The sequence below is a fragment of the Coregonus clupeaformis genome, chromosome 29 (genome assembly GCF_020615455.1).
Source record: "Coregonus clupeaformis isolate EN_2021a chromosome 29, ASM2061545v1, whole genome shotgun sequence".
Taxonomy (NCBI): domain Eukaryota; kingdom Metazoa; phylum Chordata; class Actinopteri; order Salmoniformes; family Salmonidae; genus Coregonus; species Coregonus clupeaformis.
In genome coordinates, this window is record NC_059220.1 from 51,402,810 (window position 1) to 51,416,456 (window position 13,647).

Here is a 13,647-nt window from a genome sequence, read left to right on the forward strand (position 1 = left end):
GTTTAGCCACAGAAAAAGCCAGCAACCTTCCCGCTAGCCATGATTGGCTGAGATAATGAGAGGGCTGGACATGTCGAGAGATGAGTTCAGATTGGTCTGCCATGTAGCACGCTTCTGTCTATTTGAGCTGGTCAGTATGTGTAGGTAATCCTGTCTAATGCAGCTTATATATATATATATATATATATATATATATATATATATATATATATATATATTGTGATGTCACGAGAGGCTACACAGCTTTCAGCGGGATTGCTCAAGTAGTGCAAGGAGACCAGGTTCAACCAAAACAAGGATTTTATTAAAGGTCTTGGGAAACTAACGAAAGTATAACACAACTCTGTTCTCTGGTGGCTCTTTAAGGGTTAACAGTTCAGGGATGTCTCTCCCACATCCAAAATCATAACTCTCCCTCGCTCAAATAACTTTTCCCCAGTCTTACTGTATTCCCCGTTGCAGCTAGTGGCCAACCCAGCAAAACGTCCTTCCAAAATCCCCACACGTATTTCCACAGGTGCATATATCCAAAGGTGAGTATTTCCCAAAGGTAAGTATCTCCAAATCCTTATATTCCTCATGGAAGTGGACGTGCAGCACTCTTGTCCTCCAGAGAGCCCAGGTTGGAGACTGTGTCTCTTCACCCCCCACACACCCTCTCAGTGTGTCTCTTCCCTTCCCAAACCTTCAGCTCATCAGCTCCTCATTTGTTTCAGCTGCGTGGGAAGATTGGCCATAGAGGGGTGGAGTTCCCGACCATACCAGCAGATGGAGCCATAGCTGTCTGGGTTTGCAGCCACCTCAGGGGGATGTAACGTCCCTCCAGGACACAGCCTCTCGTGACATCACACATCCCCCTCCTCGGGACCGACGTCCTCGTCGGGGTAAAGGCAGCGAAGAAGGCATCACGCCGGGAGAGGGCGTCCGCATTGCCGTGGTGCTTGCCAGACTGCTCTCTCTTCAACTCCTCCAACTCTAGGACCAGGGACTCAGCCTCCTGTTGTCTCTCCTTGAGTTTCTTACTGAACGCATCAGCCTTGGTTTTAGCAGAGTTTAGCTTCTGTTGAGCAGCTTTCAGTTCCTTCTCTCTCTCTGCCTCCGCATTCTTCATCTTGTTCTCCAACACCTTGTACTTCTCCTCTGCCTTCTTCTGGACCTCCTTACTACTGCGCAGGGTCTCCTCACACTCCTCGATGGTCCTGCGCAGCCTCTCCAGCTCCTCCTGTTGCTTATGGAAGGAGCTCTGTTGGAGTTTAGCCTGGAGGATATCTAACTCTTCTGTCTTCATGTCTAACTGTTGCTTTAACAAACGATACCTCTCAGCGGTCCCCTTCAGACCAGACAGTTCTTTGTCCAGATTCTGTAGCTCCGTCTCTGTGTCGGTCTGGGCACCTGCCATCCCTATCCGAGCCCGGGCGGGAGTGAGTAATTCGGAGGATTGCACCGGAGCCTTCCCAGGATGAGTCTTGCCTCTCCGTTTCCGAGGTACTCGGGTTATCCTCTCCTGAGACTCTCTCCAGAGTGGGTAAAAGGCTGGGCAGTCTCGTCCAATTAGGACAGGGACGGGGAGGGAATCAACCACCCCGCCGTCGTGTGTATGGTTCCCCGTGTGCTGGTCATTGTAAGTTCAGTAATGGGGTATTCTCTGGTGTCCCCATGGACACAGGAAACTGGGAGGACTTTCCCCGGGGTCAGACACGTTGGGCCCACCAAATCCTTACGCACCAGGGTGGCCCGGCTACCAGAATCCAGTAAGGCCTCCACATCATGGTGATTCACAGTTACCGGGCAGGTGGGGGGTCGATCAGGGCCGCCATCTACGACTCCCAAGAGCGAGGCAAAACGGTGTGTGGGTGCTGCGCTGGAGGACTCCGCAGTGGGCATAGGTTCATCGGCTGGTTTCCCACACTGCCAGGAGATATGTCCCATCTCCCCACACCGGTAACACTGTCGAGTTTCCCCCTCCTGGTGTACTCTTCTTGGACCCGCCTGGTTTCTGGCTCCCCCTGGAGCCGGGATGAGTCCTGACGTGGCTGGGTTCGAGACCTTGGGGTCCTTTGGACGGGTTCTTCCCATTTGTGGTGGGGCCGCACTCCTGGGGTCTTTCCGGGAAGCATTCAGCATCTCCGCTGTGGCCTGGTACTTTTCCACAGCTTCCACGGTCAGATCAGCCGTGGTCAAGGCCTGTTGACTGATGAACCGTTTTGCCTCATAAGGCAGGGCGCGTAGGTAACGATCCACCACAACGGCCTCCACCACCGCCGCTGCTGTATCCCTCTGCGGATCCAGCCATTTCCTTGCGATTCGGACAAGTTCATGCATCTGCGCCCGAGGAGGTTGGTCTGGTTGGAAGGTCCAGCTGTGAAAGCGCTGGGCCATACCAAACTTTGTGAGTCCATATCTGCTGAGGATCTCAGACTTCAGGGCATCATAGTCAGTAACCTGGTCAGGGCCCAGGTCCCGGACAGCATTCAGCGACTCCCCGGTTAGAAAGGGGGCTAACAGACCAACCCACTGTTGCTTGGGCCAGGCTTCCCTAGTGGCCGTGGCCTCAAATGCATGCAGGTATGCCTCAATGTCATCGGTAGCTCCCATCTTAGATATAAAGTCACTTGCCTTTATTGGGCGGGTATTTTGGACAACCATCTGTCTCTGCAACTGCAATTCCTCTGCCTTCAGAAGGTTGGCTTTCTTTTGCTCCTCCAAGAGAGCCACGTTTGCTTGCATCTGGGCTTGCTGGCCAGCAACAAGGGCTTTCAATATGTCCTCCATTTCAGTCGGCGGGGAGCCTACGGCCAACTTGGAAAACTGGGTGATCAAACATTCGGTATCCTCCTCTGACATGCACTATTAACGCTTGAGCTTGCCCGTATTCTCCACCATCTGTGATGTCACGAGAGGCTACACAGCTTTCAGCGGGATTGCTCAAGTAGTGCAAGGAGACCAGGTTCAACCAAAACAAGGATTTTATTAAAGGTCTTGGGAAACTAACGAAAGTATAACACAACTCTGTTCTCTGGTGGCTCTTTAAGGGTTAACAGTTCAGGGATGTCTCTTCCACATCCAAAATCATAACTCTCCCTCGCTCAAATAACTTTTCCCCAGTCTTACTGTATTCCCGTTGCAGCTAGTGGCCAACCCAGCAAAAACGTCCTTCCAAAATCCCCACACGTATTTCCACAGGTGCATATATCCAAAGGTGAGTATTTCCCAAAGGTAAGTATCTCCAAATCCTTATATTCCTCATGGAAGTGGACGTGCAGCACTCTTGTCCTCCAGAGAGCCCAGGTTGGAGACTGTGTCTCTTCACCCCCCACACACTCTCTCAGTGTGTCTCTTCCCTTCCCAAACCTTCAGCTCATCAGCTCCTCATTTGTTTCAGCTGCGTGGGAAGATTGGCCATAGAGGGGTGGAGTTCCCGACCATACCAGCAGATGGAGCCATAGCTGTCTGGGTTTGCAGCCACCTCAGGGGGATGTAACGTCCCTCCAGGACACAGCCTCTCGTGACATCACAATATATATATATATATATATCGCATAGTAGACCTGCATAAGTGTTGCTCTCCACTTTCTTGAGGACCGAGTTTTGAAATCAGTGGAATTAGAGCATGATAGCTAAGGAGATGAGAAAACACCTGTCTCCGGATTACATCTTAAAACTAAGGGCAACCTTGGCATCCGTGAGTGAGGGAGAAGCGTCCATCTATGTATACAGGTAAGATAATCTAGCTTGCTACATTTTCAGATATTACACGTTTCTAATTTTGTCAGAAAGTCGCTTTCATTTCAAATTAAAGTGTACTGTTAGCTAGTTTGCTAACGTTAGCTGGCTGGCTCACTAGCTAACGTATGTATATGATCTGTGTAGTAATATTATTCGTATCTCAGAGCCATTTGCTTTGCTAGTTATAGCCTAATATTAGCTAGCTAACATTGAACCTGGTTGATTAGCTACCAGCAGATTCAAGCAGGGTAGTAACGTCATGAGTTGGGATTATGGTTATTTGATTAGCTAGCTTGCTACATGTCTTATCAAAAGACTCCACTATGCAAGTATCCATTTAAATAGGGCAAGTAAAATGGTCAGAGTGAGCTGTTCTCTCATTTGTGTCTGGAAGTTACTAGCAAGCTAGCCAACGTTAGCCAGTTAGCTTGGGTGCTTGACTGCTGTTGTTAGGTCAGCTAGCTAACGTTACGTGTAGTAATATTGTTCATATCTCAGAGCCAATTGCTTTGCTAGTTATAGCCTAATGTTAGCTAGGTAACATTGAACCTGGTTGGTTAGCTACCTGCAGATTCATGCAGGGTAGTAACGTCATGAGTTGGGATTATGGTTCATTGTTTAACGAGCTAGCTAGCTAGCTACATGTCTTAACAATAGACTCCACTATGCAAGTAACCATTTCAATAGAATGTTAATGATGTCACTGCGACAACTGTTGATAGACGTAGCTGGTAAATTCGTTCTGGCTATTTAGTCCGATTTCAGAGCACTCTCGTCTGAGTGTGCCAGAGCGCAGAATAACTGACGAATTTACAAATGCTCAACACCCGTTGAATATGGCCGGTGTCAGTAAACGTTGGCTAAAAAGTGTAGATTGTTTCCAGCAGCACAGTTACAGTCACCAATGCTCTGGATAACATAACAAACAGCCTAACCAGCTCTGCTAGGGCGAGTAAAATGGTCAGAGTGAGCTGTTCTCTCATTTGTGTCTGGAAGTAGCTAGCAAGCTAGCCAATGTTAGCCAGTTAGCTTGGGTGCTTGACTGCTGTTGTTAGTACAGAACGCTCGGATCAACCCTTAAAGATATGGGTGGGTGTACCAAAACATTCAAATGCCATTTTCTCAAAAGTGAGGTTACAAGTTTATCAACTTTCAAAGCAGAATTACTTTCCCATTGTTCCTCAACTGTAGTGTGTGATATACCATTTTCTAGCTATGAGTCTCTACTTTTATCCAATGTAAAAAACACAATTTCAGATTTTGCTACATAAGACCGAATCGAGCCGGTCGGTCAAATATGGGCTCTGAGAAAAGAAAGGGGGGATTTCTGCATTGATAGAGCAGAAGATTTGTTATGTAGGGCCATTGCTCCACCATATTCCATAATAAGAAGGAATTGAATTAGAGAAGGTAAAAAGCAGACAAGAGTACACCCTGCATACACCAGCCATGAGGGGAATCTTTTGTCGGGTTATGAATAGAATAGAAGAGCGCAAGGCCAACTAGCATCCTGTAGTTCTTGTGTAAGTGTGTGTGTGTGTGTGTGTGTTCGTGTGTGTGTGTGTGGTTGAGAAAGGCTTATTGCTTATTGACAACCTAACATACAAACACAATCTGCGCATGTTTTTATGTTCTTCATCCCTTTCTTCAATTTGAATTGAATTCATCCTTCACTGAAAAATAATGGAAAAGGGTCAACGACAGACTACAAATGATCTATTCAAGAAATCCATTCCACTGGCTGTATTATTCCAATGTTAATCTCTCTTACAAGAATAAACAAAATATGCACAATAGGTTTGATTTAATCGTATAATTTGTACGACATTACATTTACATAGTATTATATGCCTTGTATAGAAGTTAATCTATTGAAGACCTCATATAAGCATTGCAAAGACAAATCTAAACATATATGATTCTAGATTTATGAATCTATATCAGTTTTCATGCACTGTAATACATATTTAATATCACATACTCCCATTTCGGTTCTACAACTCACGAAACTGGAAAATGATTTGAATGCTAAAATGTTTCTTTATAATGATACGAACATAACCACTGAAGCACATCACTCAAACATTTAAATCAAATTAATAGTGTGTCAGGGCCCTGGCTGTCCCTTCCATATAAATAAATAACGCATTATAGAAATGATGATTCAATTCCTCATGCAAGGATTATATATACATGAGTCATCCGAACACACAGCTGATAATATTTCTCATTATGACTCTCAGAGGCTAGGCCCCAAATGACACCCTATTCCCAACATAGGGCTCTGGTCAAAAGTAGCGCGCAATGGGCTCTGGTTTGAAAGTAGTGCACTATAAAGGGAATAGGGTACAATTTGGAACTCAACATCAGAAGGGACCGTAATGATAACGACTTGTCACAGAGGTTTAAACCAAGCCAACTTTGTGGCTTTGTGTACTCCCGCGTTTCTCAAAAAGCCCATCCACGGACCAAAATGTACACTCATTGTAGCGAAACAAAAATGGACGGATGGCTCGGTAGACTACTGCCCATTGCCAATTCATCAAATACATTTCATCATGCTATTAATATACACTACAAGTCAAGTTTGGACACACCTACTCATTCAAGGGTTTTCTTTATTTTTACTATTTTCTACATTGTAGAATAATAGTGAAGACATCAAAACTATTAAATAACACATATGGAATCATGTAGTAACCAAAAAAAGTGTTAAACAAATCAAAATATATTTTATATTTGAGATTCTTTAAATAGCCACCCATTGCCTTGATGACAGCTTTGCACACTCTTGGCATTCTCTCAACCAGCTTCATGAGGTAGTCACCTGGAATGCATTTCAATTAACAGGTGTGCCTTCTTAAAAGTTAATTTGTGGAATTTCTTTCATTCTTAATTTGTTTGACCCAACCAGTTGTGTTGTGACAAGGTAGGGGTGGTATACAGAAGATAGCCCTATTTGGTAAAAGACCAAGTCCATATTATGGCAAGAACAGCTCAAATATGCAAAGAGAAACTACAGTCCATCATTACTTTAAGACATGAAGGTCAGTCAATACGGAACATTTCAAGAACTTTGAAAGTTTCTTCAAGTGCAGTCGCAAAAACCATCAAGCGCTATGATGAAACTGGCTCTCATGAGGACCGCCACAGGAATGGAAGACCCAGAGTTACCTCTGCTGCAGAGGACACGTTCATTCGGGTTACCAGCCTCAGAAATTGCAGCCCAAATAAATGCTTCACAGAGTTCAAGTCACAAAATCATCTCGACATCAACTGTTCAGATGGGACTGTGTGAATCAGACCTTCATGGTCAAATTGCTGGAGAGAAACCACTACTAAATGACACCAATAATAAGAAAGAGACCTGTTTGGGCCAAGAATCACGAGCAATGGACATTAGCCGGTGGAAATGTGTCCTTTGGTCTGGAGTACAAATGTGAGATTTTTGGATCCAACCGCCGTGTCTTTGTGAGACGCGGTGTGGGTGAACGGATGATGTCTTCATGTGTGGTTCCCACCATAAAGCATGGAGGAGGAGGTGTTATGGTGTGGGGGTGCTTTGCTGGTGACATTGTCTGTGACTTATTTAGAATTCAAGGCACACTTAACCAGCATGGCTACCACAGCATTCTGCAGTGATACGCCATCCCATCTGGTTTGACCTTTTTACCAAGAAGGAGAGTGATGGAGTGCTGCATCAGATGACCTGGCCTCCACAATCCCCCGACCTAAACCCCATTGAGATGGTTTGGGATGATTCAGACCGCAGAGTGAAGGAAAAGCAGCCAACAAGTGCTCAGCGTATGTGGGAACTCCTTCAAGACTGTTGGAAAAGCATTCCAGGTGAAGCTGGTTGAGAGAATGCCAAGAGTGTGCAAAGCTGTCATCAAGGCAAAGTGTGGCTGTTTGAAGAATCTCAAATACAATTTTGATTTTGATATGTTTACCTCTTTTTGCTTACTACATGATTCCATATGTGTTATTTCATAGTTTTGATGTCTTCACTATTATTCTACAATGTAGAAAATAGTAAAAATAAAGAAAAACCCTTGAATGAGTAGGTGTGTCCAAATGTTTGACTGGTACTGTACATGGAAAAATACATTGAAAAAAAATATATACTAGTTTTCCTGATCTCTCTTAAATCTCTCAGATATAGGACAGACACTTCTGAAGAAACTTCATTTAGATTTTTTGGGGACTCTCAGTTGTTCCAAATAGTGAATCTGTTATTCAATGCGTTTGTATGGACTAATAGCAAATTCATTTTTTCATCAAATAAAATTCAAAATCAAATAGCTAAATGGTTCTTCGTATGACTTTCTTAAAACAATTCCATACAGCTTAGCCAGCTAGCCATCTTGTGCTGTAGCTGGGCTGCTTGGATGAGACGTGAACCCGGGGCTGTATCGCATTAGTGGAAACCAAGACTGTTCTCAGGGCAGGTTTGCCCGTATTGACTAGCAGAAGTGACCTTTCTAACGTGGCAGATTAGGATAATTAGGTTAGGGTTAGCAAAAATGCTTAAATTGTTCCCAAACTGACTCACACATATCTAGCTACAACCAGGCCTGCCCTGAGAACAGTCTTGGTTCCCAGTAATACGATGCTGCGACCCGAGAGCCTGGCAATCTAGCTAGCTAGTAACTAACATTAACCTTTTCACGCGTAAGTTCCAAATATCTCTAACGGTCGCCCCAGCGTGAGTTGTTTTATGCACGTGATGTCAGGATGCACTCACTGCTCCAAAATGTAATTGTTAAGCAACAGGACAGTTAACACACGCTGCCTGCTAATTATCTATAGGCTATGTTTCAACTTGTCAATTTCAAATTATTTTCTAACAAGTTTTATTTTCGAACAACAGTTTGAATTGAGGTGTGTTCCGCCTCTTCATGAATTCACATAGAAGTAGCCCATTTCACAGTTGCGGACAATTTATGTTTGAGACTTTACTGAGCCGGACAAACTTCTCTCTTTGATGAGAGCCCAAGCACTTCCCCAGTGTTTCCGCAGATCAAGTATGCAGACATTTGCGCATTCTTGCACACAATGGCACATTTTCTGGCTGGTGCTCGCATTGCCTTCATTATTGTTTTCCTTACAAATAACAACTTTTGACATGTGTGCATTCCTATCAAAGTAATTGCCTTATTTTCTGTATATCGTGTTGTCATTTCTACTGTAGCATACAGTATGTATGTATGGAGCATAATGTATTTACAGTTTTATTCACATTTTCAAGTACTGGTGACAAATCATTCATTTAGATTATTGCATAGATTGTAATGGACACATATGATGTGTGTAAAATACTTTTTTGAAGGTTGTACTGATTATGATGAGCTAATGCTAAGCTATTTACCAGCTATGTGTGGCGCCATGTTTGTTGACATTATACAATACATTCTGGGTGTCACGTGAATGTCTGTCAGACCAAAGATGTTATAATGAGGTGAAGGAATGGTTCACTCAACTTTCGTAAACGTCCGGAATTGAATGAAGGGAAATGAATTATCATAGACGACGCACCCCCTTCAACATACATACTGCAAACAGACCAAAGTAATCTTGTCTCCTCTTCTTATCTTTGGTTGATGCGAGAAAAAAAACATGGTGGCGCGCACAAACTACCCGTCGTCAGATTACTTTCGGGTTTTACAAAGTGTTTTACTCAATTATTTAGATCAATGGTGATCTCACCCGTGATGTGATGAATTGTAAATAGTAATTGCTATTAGCTCATTCATATTGTGGTTTCTGTCAGCTGAGAGTTAGCTAAATATGACCGCTTGTGTTTCGTCAATCTTTCCTCAGTTAGCTCTAGGACTAATGTACAATACATTTTATGGTTTGGATGATTTGTTATGTCTGAACATTGCATCCAAAAATAAACTAGTCACATTCAGGACATCAGTTTGTAAGGAATGTGTTTGTGCAAAATGTTTCTGTGAAAAAAAGTGTGGCCAGCTCAAACGCTGACTGTTGCGTCAATCAAAACTGGACGTTCTAAATAAGTGTTCTAATCACACCGGTTTGAGCATACGCTATAGAATGATCACACCCATTTGTTGGTACGTGTCAAAGGGTTAAAACGTCAACTAACGAAACAGATAAAATTTCAATAAAGGCTATCTGGCTTGAATACAATTTTGAATATGGATTACCCTCATGTAGCTTATCAACCAGCTAGTTATTAGAATCAGGTGCAATATATTAGGGTTGGAGAAAACCTACAATACGGTAACTCTCCAGGAGAGATGTTGCTGAGATCAGAAATATATTGAACGTCAATGTTGTTGGGATATAACTTTAGCTAGCTAGCTCACAACTTGTGTAGCTAGCCATCTAGCTACTGTTGCTAAGATACGAGACAGTGGCTAGGTTTTAGTTTTGCGTCACAGCTCGGTGCCTAGAACAGATAGATCTCCAATGAGGACATGCTTCATTTTTGACTTTGAATAAGACTGTATGATCTGTAATCCTAATTCTGTCCATCTTTTTCTGTTTCTCCTTCAACAAAAATGAAATATTAGCCTGTTAGCCCCCCATGTAATTAGTTAGCTTTCCTTCATTGTTTGCTGTAAAAGATTGCAGAGAAATATTGTTAATAATTAAATCAACAACACCTTTTTCGAATATTAAAACAGAAGGAAGTGGTCATAATTTATTGTTCTCTGTGATTTGAATGTCACTGTTGACAACTTTGTGGAGTTTCTTAGAGGTCATTTCAAAAAGTTCCTATTGGATAATGCTAATATTTCAAACCCCCTTTTTGCAAGAAAACCAGAAACCCGGTCATGGTGCTATCTGGCTACCATTTAGGAAATGTTGTTCAGGAATATGGAATATTGACGGAGAAAAGAGGAGGAGAAAAACTCACTATCGTCGCGTCTATAATATATCTATGGCAACATGGGAGGATTATAGCCTAGTATGGAAACTGGCTTAACATGATAATGGAATTTTACACTGAGACACACATACAGCTAAACAGACTTCGATCATGCAGGGACTGTGGATGGTTAACACAGTAGCTTTTTATATGCCTGAGATGAAATCGAGGCTGGAGGGGGAGGAGGTTGGTTGGTGGTGGGGGCAAGATTGCGGGTTGGAGATTGCAGGATCAGGGTATCTATTAAAGCCACTCTGATGTTGACTGTCAAATAGCATACTGCACAACAAGCGGGGCCCGGTGCGCCAAGACAACTGTTGATAAGATCAACCGCTTTGACAAGCCAAAATTAACCCTTGTGTGGTGTTTGGGTCTGTGGGACCCATTTTCAATGTTTACTAAAAGAAAAATGATACAATGAATTATTTTTTCAACCTGAGACTTATTGGCCTTGGCTCATTTTCTGTGAAGAACATGTAAAATAACACATTTTCATTGAGTGCACACTGTGAACCCCCCTACACATTTATATTACATTTGTGGTGTTCGGGTCCACTGGACCCGAGGGTAATAAAAGTGTGGAAAAATGTGTGTGTAGGTGAAAACAAGTAAAAATGAAACAAAAAGGTTTACTGTGTGCCTTCACTCTGTCTTCCTCCTCCCTAGGCCTGCTGTTTCAACATAGCACCAAGAACCTGCCTGTCTCCCTGCCTGTCTGCCTGTCTCACGCTTTTCTCACACTCTTTACCCTTTGTAGTGTGTGAAACCTCACAATGTCTTGCGGGAACCTGCACAATGTTATTACAATACATTATTTCAATACATTGTAAAAAAATTCAGTATTTTCCCACACTCTACCCCAGCCAGGTGCAAATTGGGAGAGGGACACAACAAATAAATAGCTTTGCATGTGTGGCTCTTTATCACAATGAATCAGTATGGCAAAAATAATCTCTGCTCAGAGAGAGAAGCTAGTGTAGAAGGAGCCTTCCACTTTGGAAGATGAAGAATTTTCAGAATATGAGGATCATGTTTCTGGACCGCCTTCCCCTGTTTTACAACCCTGGGCCCAACGTTACTGTTGATTAGCAGCTTATGCCATTTAGGGGCCGCTGCCCCTTCAGGCAGTACATACCGTTTAAAGCCGCAAAATATGGAATCAAGATCTGGGCTGCCTGTGATGCTGCTTCATCATATGCGGGGAACTTGCAAGTGTATACGGGGAAGCCAGATGGAGGAGCCCCTGAGAGGGATGCGGGTTGTCCTGGACGTGACACAGGGACTCCGTGGCCACAACATCACATGCGAAAACTTCTTTACTTAGCGCAAGCTGGGACAGGAGCTTCTCAAGAGGAAGCTGATGATGGTAGGAACAGTACGAAAAAACAAGCCAGAGCTCCCACCTCAGCTGTTGAATACACGGAACAGGCCTATCAATTCCTCTAAGTTTGTGTTCACGGCCGACACGTCCCTAGTGTCCAACATGCCAAAGAAAGGCAAAAATGTGGTACTCATGAGTACGCTGCATAGGGATGGGAGAATCTGTGGCCAGGAACATCAAAAACCAGAAATCATAATAGATTACAATGCCACAAAAGGAGGGCTGGACAATTTAGACAATTGCTTATAATTGATATAAGTCAACATCTAAGTATTTAGTATTTTTACGTAAATTGTTATGACTGTATTGTTTTAAAAACCAAATAATGTTGTGGGTCCATCAGACCTGCGAACATTGGGTGAATAACAAAAACATGAACACCACACAAGGGTTAAATAAGACACATTTTAATGTTATCTCTCGTGGGGGCTGGGAACCTGTTGCGCCCCTCCTTCAACTGGGGTGTGTGATTGGGGAGGGGTTGTTTGGGTTTGCTCTGTGGGGTCAAAGGGGAACCAATAGAAAATGCAAATCTGACATGCTCAACTCAACGTTCTGCAAAAAAATAAATCTTCCATTCAAAGTTTCATTCAGGTGAAAGGTGGGTACAACTGTTATGACTGTTTGTTGTGGTCGTGACATCGAGCAGCGTCTAAAATCACATCTCTCAATGGACTGCGGACATTTATTTCCCAGAAGTCATGAAAATGACACAGTTTGTTGACCACTATGAAGGTTCACTCAAGGCTAAGCATTAGCAATGTTGTTCACAGCTAAGTCACAAAAGCGATTGGGCTTTCCCGCCTTTCTATGCTAAGCAAATTAGTCCGCTATTTCATTGTTAATTTTTTCCACAGAGGATGAAAGGGAAGCGAAACAAACAAACAAACAGACCGAGGAGAGAGAAAAAAGGATCGACTCACACTACTAGCGAGTCAACGAGGGACTTGTGTTGGGGTGGCAATTTCACATGCCCTAGAAACACTAACAGAAACAGAAGCGCAGCAGGCGATGAGACAGGCAGGAACATACAGTCCATGCTCCTCTCCATCAGCTCTCTTGAACCGCATTTCAAATTCAGGCCGGGTGAGGCAGCCAGAGTGGCTCAAAATAAAATAGTTTAGAGATCGAGGAGGGAGAGAGAGAGAGAGAGAGAGAGAGAGAGAGAGAGAGAGAGAGAGAGAGAGAGAGAGAGAGAGAGAGAGAGAGAGAGAGAGAGAGAGAGAGAGAGAGAGAGAGAGAGAGAGAGAGAGAGAGAGAGAGAGAGAGAGAGATATTTGCAGGCTCTCAAAGCCCCCATGTCACAACTCACAAAACCCTTTCAAAACCCAAACCCTTTTTAAGCCTTGTTCACACTGGCAGTTTGAAGTGACTCAAATCCTATTTTCTTTGCATATCTGATTAAAATCGGATATTTTTCCTGCAGTCAGAATAGCCAAAAAGCACATCGAATCAGATATTTCAAGCCACATTTCAAACCACCTTCTTACAAATCTGAATCCTGGCCATGTGACTTTTGTCTGAACGGTCAAATCTGATTTATTTTTCCTCAAGTGGTTTTTATACTGTTATTTGGCATATCTTGCTAGCTACTCTGTTGACAGTTTGACAAGAACATGTGGTAGCTAACTAGCTTGTTAAT